Source organism: Schistocerca gregaria, chromosome X (genome assembly GCF_023897955.1).
Source record: "Schistocerca gregaria isolate iqSchGreg1 chromosome X, iqSchGreg1.2, whole genome shotgun sequence".
Lineage (NCBI taxonomy): Eukaryota > Metazoa > Arthropoda > Insecta > Orthoptera > Acrididae > Schistocerca > Schistocerca gregaria.
Window position 1 is genome coordinate 308,223,442 of NC_064931.1, and position 21,440 is coordinate 308,244,881.

General features: G+C 42.5%; 1 protein-coding gene across 1 annotated transcript in view; it reads left to right on the forward strand.

Annotated features, from left to right (window-relative positions):
• Window positions 1–21,440, forward strand: part of LOC126297513 (liprin-alpha-1-like) — a gene marked incomplete at its 3' end in the record, with an annotated part of 961,648 nt that overhangs the window by 780,905 nt on the left and 159,303 nt on the right.

The following is a 21,440-nucleotide window of genomic DNA, read 5'->3' on the forward strand; positions in this document are numbered from 1 at the left end:
CATTACTTCTCAGAATCTCTCCTAACATGTCGAAATTGTAAGATTCTATTTCTTCTTTTCTTTACTTTTAATCGACCACATTTCACTTCGATAGAAGGCTACATTCCAGACAGAAAAGGCTTCTTAACGCAGAAACTTAAGTTCGATGTTAACACATTCCCCTTTTTTCAGGAAATCTTTTCTTTTGCTATTTCCACTATACATTCTGAATCCATATCTTCTTTACTTCAGCCGTCGTAAGTTATTGTCTGTGAAAAAGAGCAACTAATGTACTAATGTTAGTGTCTTCATTTCATAATCGAATTCACTCTATGTCACCTCCTTTAACACGACCCACGCTTCATTACCCTTGTTTTACTTTTGTGGTGTTCATCTTCTAATCTCTTTCGATGACGCTATCCATTCCGTTCATCTGCTCTCCCGAGCCCTCTGACAGAACTGCGATGTAGTCCGGTAACTTCAAAGCTTTCATTTTTTCTCCCTGAACTTTAATTGCCTTTCCAAATTTCTCCTTGGTTTCATTTACTGCTTTCTCGGGGTACAGACTGATTAAGGTGGGAGACAGGCTACAAACCTACCTCATTCCCTTCTCAAATACTGCTTTCCTCATGCGTTTCCCAACTCTTTACAACGGCACTCTCGTTTCTGTATAAATGTAGATGACATACAGTACAAATACCTAGTTGAAATTGAAAGTTATCATTCACTTTTGAATGAGACCAAAAGGGCTCTCTTATTTTTCACGCGATAAATTAGCGAAAGCTCGTCTATGTCGACTCAACAGTTAGTTAAGTACTCACTTGGTTTTGAAACGTGCTGGTGTCGTTGGGTTTGAGCACTCTGAATATCAAGACGGTTCACATTCTTAAGATGTCGAGTGAAGGCGGTTAAAGCTCTTGTTTGTGCTGCTTCTTGTAAACATAGGAAAGGACAGAGAACGGACGACCGTTTGTTGCAAGGTTTGCTTACAACCACAGTCAAGGAGCGGCAGACTGTGTGCACGACTCACGCATTATAGCAGGTAGACAGACTTATTGCCTGACTGCGGCCCACGTGACCAGATCGATGGGCTTGCGCTCCGGCCACAGCCTCCACTCCACACCTCCTTCTAGAGCTTCATTACTGGATGCGTTTCCTGTGATCCCCACCAACCAGTCCATAACAATTCTTCGAAACTTGACGAACGTTTTCAACGGAGACAACTCTTCAGACGTAAAAGTAACTTCGGCCGTACCGCAAAGGGGGAAGTCCTGCTCGTGAGTAAGATCGAGCTTTACCACATGCTGTTTTCATCGAATGTTACCTTAGCCACGAATCAAATACTTGGCAGTACTCTACTAAGGAGTGTACTCGAGCGTAGCTGTACATTTTTAAAGGCAAGCAAAATCCTTAAAGACTTCATTGACTATACATTCTTTTTAAATTCACAGTTGCAGTTTTGGATTTTGGGCCATTCTTATTCTTTTTTCATTTCACTTAGTTGGCTGTGTCCGTTCGTTCGTCGCTGAGGTCATCTGTTCGTCGGTCGTTCTGCATGGTTCTTTCCTATCTATTTGTAATTGATTGCTTGTCTAAACTAACTGTTCCCCACCATTCTGTTGATACGTTGTTTCGGTTTTATCAATCCTTGGTCTATTTTTTCTTTTATAAAGAATGTATTAAGTTGTTCTTTGATAATATTTTTTAGTTGATCTCTGAGGATACATCCTTTAGCTTTCCCAACAAATTTCGTTTCAGCCGACTGTATTTTTCTTTTTAGTTAATGTCAGAGATTCGCTTCCATACACTAGACTAGGGGAAGTCGTTACTTCGGGCGGTTCTCAAGTGGTAGTAAAGTGGATCAGCACATGTCAAAAACAAAAGGCCATTTATGCGGGGTGAACCAGAATTCCACCGTGAAACTTTCAGAGGAGATAGTATAGACCAAAACAAGGCAAAAAAGTGTGGGAAAGATGGGCTCCAGAGTGGATATCTTCAGAGCTATGAGCACTTGTTCATCTTTGCTACTGTGAAACACATCTCTTCCACTGAACAAGTGCTCATAGCTCTGAATGTATGCATTTTAGAGCCCATGTTTGCTACACAGATTTTATTACTTTGACCCGTACTGCCACCTCTGAAACTTTGTCGACGGAGTTCTGTTTCACCCTCTATATGTAAACTGCTTCCATAAGAGAGAGTCCAAATGAATTATTCACAACGCTGCCATGCAGCTGTCTAATGCGTCTGAAAGTAAGTACATACCGTAGTTTGGCTTGCGAACCACATAGTACGGCTTCTTGTCATTTATTAAATGCAATAATATTATTAACCACAGAGCAAAATTCTCGCCAACTTGCGTAGTATTAGTTATCGTAAACATTAATTCGATAATCAAAATCTTTCGTCAAATGTAAGGGTCGTCCGTCTTACCTGACGCAAAGTCTAAATTAGTTCAATTCAGCAATAAGTATAGCATGTATGTATTCAGAAAATATGTTACGTGTAGCTCCCAAAATTTGCATGGAAACAAAATTAACGTCGGCTGTGTACAAAATACCAAATGTTGATGAGAGTGTAATGCAACATGTCGAATACCTCCTCCGCACTGTGTATTTTGGAGCATTGACCACGAAGTTATTAGAGTTCTTGTTACTGCGCAGGTGTCTCGAAACAGATCAAATTTGGAAACATCTGTCGAGTTATAGACAGGTCAAAGAGGTATATATGTTTATCATCCGCTGATATGTGGACTGCGGAAGAACCTCGGTTTAGGGTGCTCGGGCACATATAAGAATCAGAGTGGTTCACGTGACTATTAACACATACAGCCTCGTTCTGACGCTTGTATTCCCGTTCGGGATGACTGTATTCCTCGTTAGTGATTTATTGCAAGCTTGTATATTTTAATATTGATTGTTAAGACAGTTACGTATACCTTCAATGACACATACTTTTTTGTCATTTTTGCGAAGTCAATTTAACCCATGATTGAATGGATCGCCAAGTATGCTGTGAGGGACTCTTCCGTTAGATTATTTGCACATAGTTTTATTACATTCCGACTTTTTTTACGTGAAGAATTCGCTCTGAAGTCGCTATGGAGAGTATTTCGTTCCTCTTTACAGACTGTGTGCAGTCGAATTTCCGTAATACATTAGTTGCGGTAAGGAAACCTGCCATCCTCTTCCAGCGTCTCCTGTTGGTGACATAGCAGGAGTGCTCTGGAATTGAATTTTCGTTGTGTCGCCGTGTTCTCTTCCAAAATACCATTCTACACGACGCTTTTTTTAAAATTTTGGGTTATACAGGCAATACAACCAGCACTGCAGTGTTCTCATTACTTGATTATTATGTTTACACGTTTTATTTATAGTATTTCCTGTTTTATATGGACACACAACGGTACAGCACGATGAAAAAGCAAAGCCGTGCGGGACACGAGACTCGATCCGCGACCTCTGCTATTCGAGTCAGCTCGCTAACCTGATGTGACGGTTGCCGGCGATGTATACGCTAAAAGATACATGCATATGCCAACTGTGGCTCATCCGCAAAGATATTACATTCAGTGGCCTCTTTACCAGTGTGTGTAACAATCTGCCGACCTGTCCCCATTAAAGCTCCAGTCATCTCCCAAAACACTGATGCAGCTTGCAATCGCAAGTTCAGTATAACTCCACGTATTCCTACAACTGTAAGGCAATACTTCCTAGCAGAAAAAGTAAAACGGCTGTTCCAAACCTCCTCATCCGAGATTTGGAGGTGACCTTCCCTGTGGCTGTTAAGCGTGTAAGGTGCAGTCGTCTGCAAGTTGTGACTCGCGTAGGCATTAACGACGCCTGTCGCATGGGTTCTGAGGACATCATCGCTTCATACAGGCAGCTGGCACAACTGGTGGAGATTGTTGGCCTCACGTGTGGGGTACAAGCGGAGTTCGCAATTTGTAGCACTCTTTCTTTGGTTTGGAGCCCAGAGGAAGGTCTCAACCAAATGATTCCTCGACCATGTGACGGTCTTCGCTGCAGATTTCTAGGCCGCCGCTATCGGTTTGGGATTTGTAGGACTCCCCTTGATAGGGCAGGGGTACACTACACAAAGTAAGCAGATACCTGGGTAGCAAGAGCACGTGTGCAGTGCACAGGAGGGTTTTTTAGGTTAGACAGTAGTTTGAGGTACTCCGATGAACACGCGCCAGTCGCTAAACAGCAAGGGAAGTCAGACCACTTTTAGAGTAAAGACACTTTGATTGTTAAAATCTTATCAGTAAGTATTCGAAGTGTTCGTAAGAAAGTTTTCGAATTTACTGCCCTCCAGGGAAGTTCTCATGCTCAAATTATTCTTGGGACCGAGAGCTGGCTGAAACCGGAAGTGTAAATCTCAGACACATTCAGCGAGTCATGGGACGTATATCGGAAAGACACATTAGAGGCCCTAGGACGGAGAGTGTTCATTGCAGTTGACAAAAATGTTTCTGTTGAGGTAACACCACACCAGCCGTGCACCCCGCCCACCAACACTGAACATATAATCCGCTTTGTTTTCCAAATTATCCACCCCTTTGAGTGACCTTGTGTCCTTCGAGACATGACAATGGCTACCATTTTTATATTTCACCAGACTACCACCACCACGTATTCACAGAAGCACTCCCATTTCACTTTCTTCCACCCAGATACCATCGCTTAATTTCACACACCGCCTATCCTGCAAAGCCCCACTTAATTCTGTTGCAGCTAATCCTGAACACAAAACCTCGGTGTGCTCACCTGACAAATTTCCTTATCGAACAGGCAAATTCCACCCTCTCATATCAGCTCATCACCTGTATCTCATTTTTACTGTCTTTCTCATAATTCCATAACATTCAGCTGTTTACTCGGGGGATGCTGAACTTGTCCTACAGACGACCTAAACCATCATCACCGCCATCCAGCATAACGTCAATGCCATAACGCTTACCCTGCAAGTTTTTATCAGAATTATCTATTTGAATAATATCATCAGTATGTTTTTCAGCTTTTTGTGTGTTTTAACTGCACTGAATTAAAAAACTAAGCATTACTGAATCCTTTTATCAGTTTATATATATTGATAGCTACTGAGAAACTTGTCACGAAGAAAACAAGCTAAATACGTGTTTAAAGCGCACATGCGTAATTTATAAATGTAAATATCCACTGCTCTCTCGTCGTTGGATAGCAGTTTCAGTATGTTCACATGATCTTGTGGCCTATCGTTCTTATTTCAACGAGATTCTCCCTAGTGTAATAAGCAGCGTAACGACGGTATGGCACGAGCTTCGAATGCAGCAAATACACTTCCAAAGCAACCAATTTGGCTGCAGCTTTCTCTGATTATAGTGGACATTCACTGTAACGTAGTTACAATACTTTACGGTCCATTATTCGCATCTGGAAACCTAGTTATAGCTTGAGTCAAGGAATGATACTGGTTCTTTTCATTATTAGCAAATGAATATGATGATGCGAGAGTAGTTCTAATCACCGAGTCCTATGTAACACACGAAGTTCTGCAAGTCATGTCGTGAATTACCCCCTCGGTATATACTTTCCGCGAAAGCTTAGGCTGATGATACTCGTACTTATCGCACCTCTGAATGTGAAATGCGTTTTTTTTTTCTTTTTTTCAAATGACTGAAGCGTTGTTTTGCAATACCAGAATTGTAATCACACACATACACACACACACACACACACACACACACACACACACACACACACACACACACACAGTGCATGCAATTTATAGCACAGAATGAAATGATATTATCAAACGATGATCAAACACTCTTAAGTCACAAATTTTAAGTTTTTAAAACTGAAGATGAATGTAAACCTTTCTTGGCAATATCACATTAAAAACGTGTTCAATAATTAAGTGCTGCTGAATGAAGACTGAAGCTCGCGGAGCATGATCTACACATGAAAGATGGAAGAATCCCCAAATAAGGACTGATGTGGAAACCAAAAGATAAAAAAAAGTAGAGGAAGGCCTCGTAACACCTGGAAACGAATCTTCAATGCATGAACATGAACTGGGAGGAAGCTGAAAACCAGTCAGCTGACAGAGTTCACTGTACAAAAATTGTTGACGGTTTGCTACCCAGCATGGGGGAACTAAGAGTTTTTCACTCACAAAGAAACACCAAACATTGTTTACTTTGCTATTTGCATTTGCCCATTTTCATCATATTTTGCGCCAACTCGGTGCATTCACAAGAATCACAAGTCCGTTGAAAAACTGCCTCTACTAAGTTTCAGATTGACACTTCACATCGTTCTGATCGACTTTTTGTGTGATAAGCATATTCTAACTTTACTACTCCTGTCCAGGTTCTCCGTATTAGGATTTATGGTTAATGATATGGACTGATTCAAAAGGAATTAGAGCACTCACTCAGTTAACACTAGGCGGGAAAATGATTTGCGCTTGGATAATTCTTCTTTAAGCGTTACGTACACAGGTATACGCTATTATCTGGTTCTAATTTTAGCGACCTTTCCAGCAGAAATAACGTCGTCCATTCTGTACACCGAGTTTTTGCTGTATTGGAGTTCCCCTCAGTACTTCAGAATCTTTAGCTATAACGTGTCCCTTACTCGTACATGCTGTCGCATATAATTTTTCGTGTTTGTTTTCTAATTTTAAATTTCTTAATTTCCGTATTTTCTGTTACCAGAATTTTATAAATTACGTTGTGACTCGTTCCATGACTTACAGACTTTGGCTCTCACCATCACTGGAACCAAAAAAGAAATAAAATGAGAAAGTACCATTGTTTGTCACTTTCATTATATTCCTTTGAAAAGAAGTTTCAGTTGAGTTTCCAGATCTAACTGAAAATTAGTAGGTCGGTACACGAATGTTAAGTACTTTCGAAGAAAACTGAAATTGTATTTACAAAGCAACGGACGCAGAACAGAACACTGTGGCACCCTCCACTTTTTATGACCACCAGTCAGTTCAGAAAATGTTCGAAAAAGACTCGGAAAATATCACAGCTGTATGATTTAAAGGATGTATTGTAGCGAGACAACGTATAGTGCCCTCAAATAGGGACTTCTATGACACCTATCGAATAAAAATTTTGACGTTACTGAATAATTTACGGCACAGCAGCAAAGGCGTGAACGTTCGCATAGCTTCGGAGGAGCTCGGATAAAGACGCTTTCAAGCGCCACCCAGTAAGACGCTCCCTGAATATGAATGGCTCACAGTTCCATTCTGGCCGTCGCCTCGCCATTACTCTCCGCCAAATTCTTTATCATCTTGCATCTACCAGACTGTCATGCGAGTCATTTCAATTACTTGTGTACGCTTTTATCTCTGATTAATGTAGAAGTAGCCAATCATTTTTTAATATACAAATTGAGCGCTTAATACATAGCGATAGGTAGCACTGACACACGTGAATCGTACCGAGGGTCGACACCCTTTATAAAATTTTTGACCGGGATAAATACGACTTATGGCTATCATTGTACTAGTTGTTAACTGCGACTGCAAATTTTGTCATTTTAGAACGTCAGGAGGCTTAAAGTGTGCCGTAGAAATGCGAATTTTGAAGCAGGAGGCAAAGTTTATTCCAATAAGCATTAAAAGTATTGGGTAAGACAGATCGAATACCGTGGCAAACGTTAGCAATATTAAAAGCTGACAAAAGTGGCCGGATCCCATTTCACGAGGGCCAAGATGACAGTAGTTAAGTGAATTTAAGTGCAGCTGCATAGTCAAACAGCGAGCGGTAGTGACCGGTGGCAGAAACGTAGGATACCAATATACTTAAAGCATATACTATCACCGACAAAAGAAAAGAGCATGACGCTTGACATACTGTCACTAGCATTTTTTCGGTTGACCTTTTGATTACTAATGCAGCCGCTGGAAGGCACGTGAACTTGGATTCAAAGAACGTACTATAATAAACTCGCATACGCAGTCGGTAAAAAGTATGGAAACTTACACTCGTGGTACTGTTGTCATCTAGCCCGCCACGAAATAAATTCGGGCAGTTTTTTTAGCTTGTAATATTGGTAATGTGTGCGACAACTTACGCTGTAGTTCTTACCCTTGTTTGAATGCACACGGCCTTCTGATATAAACAACTTATATCTATCACCCATTTTATACTTCAGGTACTTGAAAATAACGAACTGTTGAAACTGAAGTCGTAGATAATGAATATATTGACACCAATAAGCGGTATTTATCGTTTTCGTTCCTTTTGTTATCATGGTATTCTGAAAGTTCGCCGGCCGTTGTGGCCGAGCGGTTCTAGGCGCGTCAGTTTGGAACCGCGTGACCGCTACGGTCGCAGGTTCGAATCCTGCCTCGGGCATGGATGTGAGTGACGTCCTTAGGTTAGTTAGGTTTAAGTAGTTCTAAGTTCTAGGGGACTGATGACCACAGATGTTGAGTCCCATAGTGCTCAGAGCCATTCTGAAAGTTCAATGCAGCTCTTTAAACTGTTTCGGCTGGAGCTACCTGTAAGCTCTGAAGCCAAAATTTCGAGTACCACAGGAAGACCGTTGGCATGATTTAAGGGTGAATGGCCCGGAAATATTGTTATGAGGAACTAGTGTGTCTATGCAAGCCCAGGTCACACACACTGCCCAAACCGTGGAAGAGTATTTTGTTGGAATAATCACCGTGGCCAGACGGGATCCGGCTTTCAGTCTCGACAAAGCAACTGCTGAAAGGAGCAGTTTGACCTTCCTTTACACGGGTGAAATAGTTTACAATGTGAAATATCACCAGGTCATTACAAAATTGATTACAGTTCAACACAAAGTACATTGCAGAAATGCTCTAAGAGTTCAGACATCACTTAGTCGCTTCTAATCAGAGTTCAGCAAATAACACTTTCTTCCATTACGAGTTAATCTTCCACTCTGCAGCAGCGTATGCGATGTTTCAAACTTGTTTTTGATCTGAAAATTTTTAGAAAAGAATGTAAAGCAATTTTTTGTTCTGTGTATGTACAATATTTTATGTAAGCATTGTAATGTTAAAGTTGTGTATAATGCTAGTTCTAAACAGGGCCAGTTCGTCTTTTCTGATCTTTTCTTAAGTATCACCTTCCCAGTGAGTTCACAGTTCTTAATGCAGACTTTCTGTGATTTGTAAGGTTTTGGAAAAGATGGGATACAATGAAAGTAAACGTTTCTCGTCATTTCCACTTAATGTTAGACCGAGGAGCACATAATACTAATACTTTCGATATAGTCGAACTACTAATGACGTAATACATCGACATATCAGCTTCAAACAATTTTCTCCAATGAAACTTCCTGGCAGATTAAAACTTTGTGCCGGACCGAAACTCGAACTGGACCTTTGCCTTTCGCGGGCAAGTGCTCTACCATTTGAGCTTCAATTCTGCCAATACCTCGTCTCCTACCTTCCAAACTTCACAGCAGCTCTTCTGCGAACCTTGCAGAACTGGCACTCCTGGAAGAAAGGATATTGCAGAGACATGGCTTAGCCACAGCCTAGACGATGTTTCCAGAATGTGATTTTCACCCTGCAGCGGAGTGTGCGCTCTTATTGCTGGAATTTTTTCCAAGCTTTTAGTCGACACAGAATTTCAACGGAACGTAGAATACTATTTTCTAACAACCGACGATAGAGACCTGTAACGCCTCTTATACAGAGTGGGATTTCAACAACGCACTGGTTCAATGCAAACATACGAGTACCTCCCCAGGCCCTGATACCGCACACAATCAAATGATTCACCAGTTACTGACTGTAACAAAGTATTACAACAGAGTTAAAAAATATTTGGCGAGAGAGAGCTTCTCCCACGCAATGAGTAGAAAGTATTCTCTTTATTTGATTGTTTTTCGTAATGATTATCCCGTCTAGTACGGGATTTTCAGGATTTGACTTTTATTAATTTGCTATTAAACATTCTTGGTCGTATAATTTTTCTGATGTCACAGTCGTCAACATAGCCGAAAGTAAGGAAATCGTATGTGTCGTATGACTGTGTGTTGCTGTATTGTAACTTTGTGTATCGTAGGCCTATTCTCTGAGCCAGACCACAGTGTGTGGTGTGTGGAAGTAACTAGAGGCGCCTTTCCCGTGGAAAAGGACCGGAGGCTGTGTGCGCTGACCACTCATCCCTTGGGTACCTACCGCGCCAAGCTCAGCACCAGTTTCACTGCTGTTTTCTCTGCATTTGCTTGTTTACTCACTTCCTCATCTCGCCTTTCTATCGCGTTTCCTTTAGATTTGTTAGTTTTGAAGTTGACTATACCCTGTCCGTCTTACAATTGCCGACGGCAGAACAACGTGAAACTAAACTTTGTTTACGTACAGACGGGACCAAAGGCGTTCCACGATACTAGACAACCCGATTGACGCACGTGGCTCGACATAGTACAGTCACATTTTGGTCAAACTGCGGTGCTAATTCTGCGTATTCTTAGTGTCTGCTGAAATCGACAGCCATCGTACAAATATAGTTTATCGAATAGTAAGCTCAGATGGAAAAGTGTCGATAACGCAGTACACTTCTGTCGAGAAGAAACACGGAAAGGTTTACTTCGTTTTAAAAACGTAAAAATAAGACATCTGTGGTTGAGAGGAAGGACATTGTAGCATGGCGTGCACACTGTCTTAGAATAATGTGAGAAAAGGAGAAACGTGCGAAAAAACCTACAACTGTGATCTGAACCCAACTCAAGTTATTAGATCGTAAACCAATATTTATATTTTAATTTTATACGCTTCTCTCTAGAAGTATGTATTAGTAGCAAATATGTTACACGTTCGCTTCATTTATTAGACAGTAACACAAGTTTTATTTTATTTTTTACATTTCTTACGCTTTCATGTAGAAGAATATATTGCAAGCGAAAGTACCGTTGTCTCCAACACACACAGCTGCATTGTACGACCGTAAAAGTTTCATTTTCCTGAGCATTTCGATTCTATTTCAGTAGGCGTGTTTTAACAGAATGTATGTATTTTTTTATTTATTTGCTGCGCTTATACCAATCACAGTTCAGGAATCGTGTTACATTTTGATTGAGCGCAATTATATTGCTCGTGCGTCATTCGATAAAACCAATAGCGGAACACGTCAAAAGTTCGCAGCGCGGTAAGCTCAAACGGTAATTTTAAAGGGAACAGGTTATACACAAATGAGCGAACAAATTCAATAATAATATAGGTAACATTGTTTGCTGAAACCAGGCAGCATAGGCTGAAAAACACAGTCGACGTCGTGAGCTGATGACTCGTGGTTTCTTTTCATTTAATTTCCGACTGCGGTTTGTGTCGGCAGCATACGAAGAAGAGAAACACGAGACAGCTTCGCAGGCAATAGTCGCTCTTCTGGCACGTAGCCTCCAACCGTGTCGCGAAGAACTCCCATATATATCTCATACTTTCTCGAGAAAATAAAGAGATATCGCTCACCGCCGGCCGGAGTGGCCGAGCGGTTCTAGGCGCTTCAGTTTGGAACCGCGCGACCGCTACGGTCGCAGGTTCGAATCCTGCCTCGGGTATGGATGTGTGTGATTTCCTTAGGTTACTTAGGTTTAAGTAGTTCTACGTTCTAGGGGACTGATGACCTCAGATGTTAAGTCCCATAGTGCTCGGAGTCATTTTTTGAACCCCTCCCTCTCTCCCAAGCCACGCGTTGCGTGTTACGCTGCACAAGCAGGTCAATCGACACTAAGTATCACTGCAGCAATATTTAAACGTGGTAAAAACTTACCACAATATATACAACTATGGACGAAGCAGTTTGTCGGCGACACTACGTAAGCTCATGGAACGAATGGTCTATCGCAGACTTTGTTGGTGTGGAAACACGAAATATGATTTCACTATTTCCATACGGATTTCGGAGGCTAGTTCTAGAACCGAGCGTATTTTACGACTGGAACCCGCTGTCAGGGGGGCCTGGGTTATGCACTTTTTGCGGAACTCAGTCCACTTGCCCACTGACACCCTGAGTTGTATACGGATAACAAAAGGAAGTGGTACAGTACTTTCCCTTTTTAGGATTGGTCTTAGACCACAAACCGTCAAGATTACTGTACATAAAGCGGCTCAAGGCAACTTGTATGTGGAAATTACACTCGGTACGAATCCACAGCCACAGATAAACACTTTGGCAAAATTTTACCAGTCTTTGATTTTAACCCGATGAGACTATAGATGAGTAGCTACAAGTGAGCACGGCCTCCTGGTGTTTTAGTCCTTCTAGATGCTGTGCATACCAGTGGAATTGGCGTTGAGACTGGAGCTTCAGATTTCTGCACGAGTCCTGTCTGCTTGTAGAAGCAGGTATTACACCTTTAAAGATACTCTGGCAACTTTTAATTAACTACATGATTACGATTTGTTGGAGCCTAGAACGTATCCTTTGCACGACACTTTTCCAGAACCCCAACGCCTCTCTCTTGATGAACTGTTAGAGCGAATAGCAGCGTACAGGTTAAAGTTGCTCGCCTACCCAAGACCTGGAGCTCTGCCCATGGTGAACTGTTCAAAAATGTGTGTGAAATCTTATGGGACTTACCTGCTAAGGTCATCAGTCCCTAAGCTTACACACTACTTAACCTAAATTATCCTAAGAACAAACAAACACACACACACACACACACACACACACACACACACACACACACACACACACACACACACACACGCGCGCGCGCGCGCGCTCGCCAGAGGTAGGACTCGAACCTCCGCCGGGACCAGCCGCACATGGTGAATTCCTCGACGTGTAGCCCGAATGGACCTTCGATGTGCCATCAACAATCACACAGGTCTTAATATTCTTTCCCCTAGTCTCTATTCACTGCTGTACGAGTACACAACCTAGAGGATGTACCGACGGCTTCAAAGACGGTACGAAACTAGGCTCTTGCCTGTATTTGCGGCATCTACAAGGCGAAATAACACGGTCCAATCACATTAATGTGACCATCGCCTATGTTAGCCGTCAACGTGCAGTAACCTCTCACAAACAGCAAATGATAGAACTGTCAGTGGAGGGTCTATAAAGCATGTCGTGGGAGGCGGGAATAGTGCAGTCGTTGTCGTAATGCGAAAACGCAACGATTTATCTAACGTCCAAAAGGGCATGATGTTTGGCTTTCGTCGCTGAGGGAGGAAGCATTTAAGCATTTCCAAACTGGCTAAGTTTGCAAACTCTTCGTGCCGCCATGGTTGAAGTATACCGTGCATGACAAAATGGCACTATCCAAAACAGGCGCAGAGGCAACTTTGGTGTACAATGCGCCATATATTACAGGGGTCAAGGAAGGCTGCAGAGACGTGTACAGGCGAAGAGACGTGCAGCTGTTTCGCAACTAACGCGCAGATGAACCAACCAGCAGTGTCACCTCATCGACCGTTCAGCGAATGTTGGTACATAGGGGGTCCTCTGCAGTACGCTCCTAGTTCGTGCACCATGCTAACTGTTGATCATCGGCGACGAAGGCTGAAATTTGCATGCCAATACCGCAACTGGGCGTCCGCTGAGTGAGATAGGTGGCCTTTTCAGATGAATCACCTTGTATGCTCCATTGGATTGTCTGAAACCTAACATCCTTCAACAATCGTCGGAAGGGTCCAGGCAGGAGGGTATTCCCTGATCTCGTCGCTCTGGAAGGCACAGAGGATCAACACAAGAATGCATCTATCCTTGGGGACAGCCCTAAACCTAGTTTGTTTTTCCGCAGCATGGTGACATCTACCAGCAGGACAATGCACACAGTGTACGTGCGTGGTTCGCAGAACACCAGTATGTGTTAACCGTACACCCCTGGCCACCAAACTCCCCGGATTAAAACTCAATCAAGAATGTGTGGGACACTTTGACTGGGCTGTTCGCGCCACAGATCCTCAACCAAGAAACTCGGTCCAGCCCTTCGAGAACCTCATGACTCTCTTTCTGCACGTCTCAATCGGGAGAAGATTGTTATTTAGGCTTTTGACAGGTGGTCACATTGATGTGACTGGACAGTGAAGCAGCTGCAGCACACAAAGCTCAACCTGCCAGAAATATTCTCCTCTGCAGTGAATGTCTCCGTAGTGTGAAGGCTTTTCAGATTAGTGTCTCTTACTCTTCCGTTGGACTCCTTCATTAGCAAACTTTTATACGACCTCCATAACACAGGAAGCCCTGTGGTATTCTTGTGGACTCTCCTGGGCAATGATCAGTACGATTCATTAGATGACGAAGCCTTCACAATTGACCTGCTGCCAGTGCAAAGTCTAGAAGCTGATTTAGGCTGCATCTGAGACACTGTATCTTATAAAAGTGGGCTGAAGAGTGAATGACCACCATTCGGCTCAACATACACAAAACAATAAAAACTCCACCAAAAAGTGGTGAACGTCACTTGGCTCCTTTTGAAGAGGAGTTATAGCCCTATGTAGCATTCGTATTTGTCATACGTACCTGACACATGACTACGTATTACGTCAAGAGACCCTCCCCCCCCCCCCCCCCCCCACTCATTGCACATGGGGAGTGACCTGGACTGTCGGGAACATCCTTAAGGCATGGCCACTCACCCGGGCCGCAGGATCCACGCCTCCCACACCCAGATAGGCTCACGAATAAGTCTACCATCAGCTAGTAGCCCGGAACCCTTCCTGCCACCTCGTAGCGGTAGTTTGTGGGTTCATGTTTCAGTCTGTGGCAGATCACTTAGCAGTGAACGTGTCCGCCGCGTCTGTTGCAGTTACTGAGAGTAGAATCGGGAAGGAAATGTTACTTCATGAAGGTTGCGCTTTCGGATTCCAAAAACCGTTAAAAGCTGGCGTAGGGTGATGCACGTGCAACATTAAGAATTGCAAAATTTTTGTTAAAATGCCTCCATTGAAAACAAATGTGCTCTAGAGTTAAGGTTACTACAACCACGCAGAAATAGCTGGTGACAAAATTCAGAGGCAGAAAATAGTTTGTTATCTGAAGAGGGAAGCTACAGAAGATATATGTGTGTTACCATCAAAACTTATATATAATCACCTGAAAGCAAAACACACGGAAGACGTAACCATTAAAGGTGTCGACAGCTTCCTTAAATCCCTTTACAAAGCTAGGCGGAAAACTACCGAAATTACCTAAAATATTCGGGAGGTTCATCTTCCATAATATTTGAAAAGTAAAGATGGACGAGATTTGTTGTTACATGATGATACCGACAAGATCAACTTATTATTCTGTCATACTGGAAACGTCCAAATAATTAGTCTGTGTGACACAATACGTATATGTTGATGATACTCTCAAGTATCAGGTTTTTGTGTCAGCTGTTTACGATCCATAGGCTTGTTTGTAGACAATACGTTCCTATAGTTTTTTTTTTTTTTTGTTTGATTAACGATAAGAAAATTTCGTCTATCAGCTCATCTCTTCAGCAGTTGTTGATCCATGTGGTAATCGAGGTCTGTAATTATTTCCATCAACAGTGTTTCCAGACTCCGAAGAAAATAATAGGAAAGCCGGAATTGAAGTGTGGGCTGTTATAGGAGTCCACAGATGTAAATTGCATCTAACACAGAGCTGGTGGCGAAAGATGCAAACGTTATGACTCGCACATGACTACTATTCTAGAAATGAAATCGGAAAATTTTGGTTTGCCAGTGCTGGGTACTGATATGATTGGCGAACGTTGACTACGCGTGAGTCTGAAAAACTACGAACGTTTTGCGAATACGATGTAGATACTGGGTGGTTATACTGAAAGTGCAGTTACGGAGGTCCAATGTGGGTTTTGAGATAGTGCGACAGCGAAACTTGGTAGATATGCTCATGAGTTAATGCGGAACATATTTACGCAGGAAAAAATTCCGATTTTCGCCACCTGGTGCAAATATGACGCTGTGAACCCAAGAAAGACGTATAGAAATATTCCTACTTGTATGGATTAGGAACGGGACGTGGTCAGAAAAGCTCAACAAAATGAGATAGGCATAATGTTGATTTTATTATTAACCGCTGCTTACACACTTTGTTGGATATGAGGACCGGAGACGTCGACGACACGCTGCATCCGAAAAACGATGTGATCAACAGTTGCTCGCAGCAGATCTGGTGGAATCTGAACAACATGTTCCTGTGTACTGGCCTTCGATCCGTGCCCGAAACCGAAGAGCAAATTCAGGACGTTTCTGCGGATCACGAGTTTTCAGTTGCTGCACCGTCTGGGTCTTGTACGGATCCCAGTGTGAAATAGACTGCAAAACTTCCCGTATTATTGTCCATGGGGTGGGCACTTCTCGTGATGCTGCACGAGCACTAGCACTGCCTAGGGCACGTGCTGCATGCTCAGTTACAGCAACAGCAGCCTCGTCAATAACTTCCACCGAGATAGGAAGCTTTCCTCTTCCAGTTGCCACACCAAGCTCAACCGTACTTCCAGATTGCATTATCATCATCTTTAAACTATCTGATGATGTTGGGCCGCTCCTCAGACCTTTCAGTCGGCAATACTCTCTCAATGCAGCATTGTAACTGCCGCCGTTCGCATAAAACAGTTTCACTTACCGCGCACGGTCTCTCTTCTCGATAGCCATACTGTTCAGTCACCTTGTCAAATGCCACCGTGGATGTCATACCGCCATACAGATAGTGTACAACGTCAGATTTGCACCTGGCGGCCAAAACCGGAGCTAATTTTATTCCCTCGTCAACCGGTTCCGCATCAACTCATTATACCACATCTACAAAGTTTCATTGCCGTACGATAACTGCAGCGCACACTGGACCTCCTTCAGTAGCTACACTTTGCTTCACCCAAGTCGGCAAAACTAAGTTGCAGTTGACGGAGAACGACCAGTGCTTGTGAAAGCTTCCACAGCGAGAACAATAGTCTGTTCTACTCCGGCAGACTTTTTGATGTACTGGAGCAAATTCAGTTCTAAACCAAAATGGCAACAAATTACGCAAAAAAATAAGAAAAAGGAGGTTGTCTGGATTTAAAATTCATGAAGCAACAACTGAGGAACTTCAAAGATCGAATGATTACAAGAATGCAATATGTGAAATTAGTTACTTGTAGGAAACTAATTTCACATAAACCTGGAAGTACAAACCAAAATGAAATATATTGTCGATTTTAAATATTGGCATATATAGTAGGCTAGTATGAAAATAAATTTCCAGATATATTAAGAAATATAAAAAAAAAAATGTAAATTCGGAAATAAATGTGCAGATACTTTTGGCGTGTAAGACAGTTAGCCTCCTCGTAGTGTAATAACAAACTGGTACGAAAACCACTAATACATATTTAAGCGCAAGCGGCTCATTTTCTTTTTATCTCGACATTCAGGATATTCAATGCCGTTTTTCCTCATTACCTAAAACAAAAAAAAAATGTTTTGCAACTTCGAATAGAAATGTGTTTACTACCTGCTTTGAACGGGGGATTGGGTACCTTCGCTGCCACAAATGGAAGTGGGTCTTGCACCCCTGGCAGTCCCTTAAGTGTCAAGAAGCCATGGTCCTATTTTTCTGACCTTGGGAGACATGCGTCGTGCGCCCTCTCACTCGACGTGAGGCGTAATTACATCTCGTCCGTTCATTACCACAGATCCTAGCTGACGATATAACGAAAGCAGCTCGCGTTTTATGTTTCTGTGGGGAAGTCTATATTACTAATTGATTTAAAGCACCCATTTTAGTCGTCAACGCGTAGGGTGGAGTTGGGGAGGGGACGCCTCCTGCCGCTTGTTTTGGCTCAGCGAAATCCTCACAAAGCTGCGCTGCTGCCCGTAATATACTGTCTTGCGTCCCTGTACTTGAACTGAACGGAATATTATTAACGCAGAGGGAAACGTTATGGAACAAAAAAAGTTAACGAAAATGTTACCAACAGATGGCGCTGTAAGATGGAAAAATCTGTTTTTAATTGTTCTGAGACCAAAAACCGCATGAAAAGCAAAATGACATCAGTTTCTCATTGTCGTGAGACTGGCGGAAGACATGTTCAGTATGGTGTCCACACTTTTCTGCCCTAAGTTGAAACCGAGAAACAGCTTGTTCCACAACAGATCGGAATGTCGCGTGGGTCGCGTTCAGAATGCGTTGCACAGTGCGTGCCTTCAATTCACGTACGTTTTTAATTGGATCACTGAACACATCATCTTTCATATAACCCCACAGCCAGAAGTCACACGGTTTAAGATCAGGTGATCCGGACGGACAGTCTGTAGGGAAATGACGGCTGATAATTCTAGCATTTCCGAAATGCCTCTACAGCAGCCGCTTAATTGGCTGTGTGATGTGCGGCGGAGCGCCATCTAGCGTAAAAATGATCCTTCCCACACATCCACGCTGTTGAAGGGTTGGAGCGAGACTCGTGTGCAAAAGACTCTCATAGCGTTTTCCAGTGATGGTACAGGTAACAGGACCTGCAGGACTCGCGTCTTCAAAAAGATACAGCCTTACGGTAAACGATGCCGTCAATTCGCGCCACACAGTCACCTTTGAAGAATTAAGTGGACTGTTTGCTGTGAGTGCGGATTTTCCGTTGCCCGTATTCTGCAGTTATGCGTATTGATATGTCCTTGGAGATGGAAATGGGCTTCGTCTATCCGCAGAATGTTGAATGACCATTCGTTGTCCACTTCCAAGCGAGTAAGTTATTTGAGAGTGAACTTTTGTCTTGCTGGCAGGTCAGTAGGAAGCGACTCCTGAACATGGATAATTTTGAATAGATAGCAATGCAGGATGTTTCGTTGGATTTTGTGCACCATGCTCGCAGGCATTTCCAGTGTTCTGCATGTTTGCACCCCCCCCTCCCTCCTCCTCCTCCGCCCCCCCCCCCCCCCTTGGCCGCTCCTCTCAAGCTGTGGCCACATCTTCGACAGACGTCAGATCAACTTTTTTCTGCAGTCTGCGACATTGCAATTAAAAAGAACCTGTCGTTTCGAATTTTGTAATTATTTTCTTCAGACACTTAGCAGGCATCTGACGAATGCCTTCTTTCATACCATTGAGTGTCCCGATCTTCTGCAGGGCTATTGGGGAACAGTCACCATTCTTTTACGAGCTTTCCCTGCAATTCGCGATTCTTCATGCCGTCAGTCATGTCGGGCGTCTAGGGCGCAAGCTGAGGAACGACCGTATGCCGCGCGACTGTTGGTGTGCATATTGTGACGCTTACAGTGCTATCTGATGGTCAAATTTTTGTCTCTTATTTTTTCTCATAAAGTTTGCCTCTGTGCCAATAATACGCTGTTCAAATTTGACGCCAATCTGAGCACTGATCCTCTTTTTACAGCGTTTTGAAATTCGAACTTTTAGTTATGGAAGGGGCATCCTGTACATAAAAGCGTTGACTGCCCTTGTTACACTAATATGTTGAATTTTTTTTCCTTAAGGACAGCGTCTCGTGGTGTGTCGATTCAGAGGAGGAGTCGCGAGGTACATCTTCCGTCACAGTTCTTGATTTGGGGGATATTTATCCACACTCTTCCTCCAGTTATCCATCTTCTGCGCAATATTCTGTGCAGGTTATTTCTTGTGACAGCATCACATCTCTTAACAGTACCTTACCTAAATTACTCGCAAAACTCTTCTGTTGTCTCGTTGATTATGAGGTTAAAGGGACTAACAACTATGCTGTTTAATGTCTTGCAAGCCCGATCCACTACTACTATCCAAACTCTTCAGCAAATCTGCTCACAAGAGAAGATTGATCAGGACAAACTAAGTAGGGGAATGCTGTATCATTTTGCTGGGTATCAGGGAATGTTAGCAACTAGAGACACAAGTCAACTGCGGTAGGCGTCGTACAGGGGAAATAAGATTCAACATTATGCCTTTGTACTACCGTTTTTCGTCTTAATGTTAAATAAGGTCGTCACATATCTGTGGAGGAGGAATAGCTGAAGGGATGAGTAAGTTGTGGTCAATGGCTGTTCTTGAACCACCTGTTACTGGGGTGTGACGAAGTGGCTTTGATCCTTCTCCAGAAAATGACTTCCCAGCTGTTTCTCGTGCTTCTCGTGTACATTCATCAACATCCCACGCAGTTCAGTGGAGTGTCTCGTATATTCTTCAAATATCACCTTGGACTTACGTCAGTTTCGACTAACGATGAATCGAGTGTGTTAAAGAGTTTTGAATCTGTGTAGGTTCGACTTCAGCCCATGCTATTAGGTCGGAACTTTTACGTCATCACCTATAAATTTTAGTTGTTTGCACAATTTTTGTACCTTTTTTCTGTTTGTGAACCCGTATGGTTTTATTGTTTTCTCTGCGCTCATCTGCTTAGACTTGTGTATATTACCATAGTTAAAAACACGAATGATCAGCCGTACGTATAGAAAAGGCCAAGGTAATAACAGAGTATTTATATGTCGTACACCGCGCAGCTGTCATACGAAACATTTGAAACCTCGATGTCAACAACGGAGAAAAAGACCTCCACGTAAATTTTACACTAGAATGTATCGTAAATGGACGCGTATACCTAGAGGATCTATGTCACTGGTGTAGTACTTAGTTGCCGCCGCCCCGCAGACGGTGAGAGAATGACTCGTGAAAAGCAAAATCAGAGTTTCCACCGTTTTAGCATGGCCAGTGATGCTTGCTGTTTATCTGCTTGGTTACCAACCTTTCAATTAGCGCAGTCTCTTTTAAAGGCCGGTGTTTTTGTCGCTGTTACATCGTAGTTCTTTGGTGTTAAGTCTGTCATTGGCACTGAGGATTGGTTTCCACCTTACTCATTAGTGGAAGGGGATTCAGCTATATAGAGGAGACGACATTGAAACAAGCTTGTGTAGGAGATAAGAAAGAGGAAGAACAACCCTAAGGTAGGGCAGATAAGAAATCTTTATACAAGATGGTTGCGGGACATCGGCAGTTCAGTATAAAATATCAAATCAAAACACCTTCATCCGTATAAATTTCCAGTCTTATTTTATTTTTGCTACCAGTTTGTGCCACTTTACGCCATCTTCTGGCCCCTGTGTGAAGACAACAGTTATAACAGAGTAAAATACATACCAGAAGGTACAGTGTAAATTTTTTAAGAAATCAAATTATATACAGGGCTTATATGTAGTAAACATATTACAGTAACAGTACATAATTTGACTTCTTAAAGTTTACACCGACCTTCTTGTCATGTATTTTACTCTGTTACCATTGTTCTCTTTACACAGGGGCCTGAAGGTGGCGTAATGTAATGCTGAAATTGGTAGCACAAATAAAATAAAACGGGAAATTTAGACGGCTGACGGTGTTTTGATTTGACATTTTATAATTAGAAAAATATTTTTATAAAAGGAACAAGAGTATTACTATGGATTTACTTTTTATTTATTCACACTCACTACAGAGATTGGAAGGACATCATCCATATAAACGTTGCTTTATTTTCGTGTATGGCCAACACATTTAGGAAATGAGTGTAAGTCTGAGAGATTACCTCTTATGTACACGTTAAATT